The sequence below is a fragment of the Adiantum capillus-veneris genome, chromosome 7 (assembly GCF_014529385.1).
Source record: "Adiantum capillus-veneris isolate H3 chromosome 7, ASM1452938v2, whole genome shotgun sequence".
Taxonomy (NCBI): Eukaryota; Viridiplantae; Streptophyta; class Polypodiopsida; order Polypodiales; family Pteridaceae; genus Adiantum; species Adiantum capillus-veneris.
The window spans coordinates 98,368,222-98,370,635 of record NC_140937.1 but is presented as its reverse complement, the minus strand read 5'-3'; positions in this window follow the sequence as shown (position 1 = coordinate 98,370,635).

Sequence of the window (2,414 nt, the reverse complement as noted above, 5' to 3'; positions counted from 1 at the left end):
TTTGTAAAGTCACCTATCGCTACCCCACTCCTTCCCTCTCTCTCTCTCTAATCTCTTCACCTTCTCTCTCCTACTCAATAGAATAAGAAGAGGCTCCACTGGAGCAGGTCTCCAATCACATGGAACCCTCACACTCTCTCTTACCCCACTAGTAAGAGAGGTCACCACTCCCAAAATACTATATAATGAGGGTGAGCTCTCCACTTAAAGAACACAGAGAGCAGAACACCAATGCTGAGAAGAACAACATCACCATAATCATGACAATATGCACACCCTACACAAGCATGATAGACAATTGGTAGTTCTTTTGGAAGGTTGGCACTCTATGCACATGGAACTAGGAGCACTTGATGTTAGCACCATGGAAATATGGGTTTAGACACACATCTAGCTCATAAGAAATCTTTTGGTTAGCCTAAGCCCCATCTTGGAGCTTGAAATAGATTGTAACCTTGCTGCAAAACTACATCAATAGAAGGACCTCTTTGCGATCAAGACCTATCTACTTGGGTTGTAGCATGTGATAGAAGTTGAGTGTAAGCATCCACCCTCTAGATGGTAGCTTCTTCTCTATGGAAGCTATTGGGCCGGCTGTGTATCCATTTGGGATTTCTCATAGTATGGAATAATGAGGAAAGGGGTAGTCTTCTCTCTCTCTCTCTCTCTCTCTCTCTCTCTCTCTCTACACACACACTGTCTCTCATAGTCGAGATTCAAAAGAATGTATTTTGGGTGTGTTGTGCTAGAGTGACAAGTCTGAGGGTATGATATGCGTCCTAGCCGCACTTATGCTAGGTGGTGCCTTTTTATAGTTATAGGATAACCCCTTCTTTTGAGATGTGCTTGGGAAATTTAGGCTATCTGTGGTGTAGAGGCCACCCCACATGGCACGTCATTTCCAAACATCATTTGAATGAAGTGAGGGAAACCTTGTGATGGTGAAAATTTGAAGAATTTGTGAACTTACTTGTGTAGGTTCTCAAAAATGATTGTCGGTCCTCTTCTTCTTCTTCTTCTCTTCTTACGCCGTCGCCGCAAAGGTTGAACACCATGATGAAAGTGACGATGTTGGTTGATGAGAATCCCTCAGTTTTTAGATATTAAGCATGGTTTTACATGTTGAATTTTATGTATATAGAGAAGAGGTAAAAAGGAATTGTTTTAAAGGTAATAGAGAGAGGCATAGAGATGGTGTATGTACATATAGAGTTCATATGAGAGCTATGGAGGTGAGAGGGGAGGTTAATGGTGAAGAGGGTGAGAGAAACCATGGAAGGTGCAGATTTGAGGGAGGGATAGAGAGAAACAAGTGTGTGTGTGTGTGTGTGTGGAAGTGTGAAGGAAGGTTAGAGAAGACTAGGGTGACTTGTGAGAAAAAGTGGACAGATTGGGGTCCACCAAAAAAAACATATCGCCAGTGAAAGCTCTAAAAATTATGAAAATTTTTGAGATGATTATTCAACTTGTGAGATAACTCATTCATTTTGATCACTTCCTCAAATTCAAAGTGGAGGTGGATGCCGAAAATCCTACCAAAAGGCATGTTCTTCCTCCTACCAAAGTCTTCAATGGCCCTTCTTTTGTTGAATTTGCATAATCCTCCAAGAGTGAGCCCCTCCTTGCATGAGAGCATGACTTAATAAATTCTTGAGGGTTTGAAAATATGCATGGATTATGATTATTCACAAATATGATATATGCATATGATGAGAAAAAACAGGTTAGTATATAAACAATTCATGGAATCTAGAATAATGTCAGTTGTGTATAAATAAAAAATGGAAATAGTAAATATATGAAAATATAGAGAATCAAATGAGGGGACCCTTTTATTTTTATTGATTAAGGACTATTTACAAGAAGCAAGGAAAAATGCATGTAGAAAAATGGTAATTTAGTAAAAGGGAATGACCGGGTGAAATGTATTTTTGTGATTTTTTCAGAGTGGGTTCACACCAAGATTTAGAGAGGCTTTGATGAAAAATATATTAATATAATAAAGAGCATTCACAATGGTAAGAAAAATTATGGTAAGGGTGAGCCAATGTACTTAGCATACTTAGACAAATAACGCACACCTAGGTAAAAATATTTAAATAAATACCAAAATTATTATAAAAATTCCTTATTTTTAGGCCCTATATACCATGAAATATTTACACACAAATGGGCCATAATATATTTTTGTATTTTGTTTTTATTTATTTATATTGGCTCAAGTAGTTCAATGTCTAGCTAGTTGAGGGTTTTAAGGAGACATGGAAAAAGTCCCCTAACTCACACACGCATATGTACAGTGAAAGTGTGAGGATAGCCACAATGTTTGAGTGATTTTAATAGGGTGAGGTAGCTCACTATGGAAATTCGGATAGCCAAAAAATGGCCATCAATGCGATGATAAAAAGTTGGCC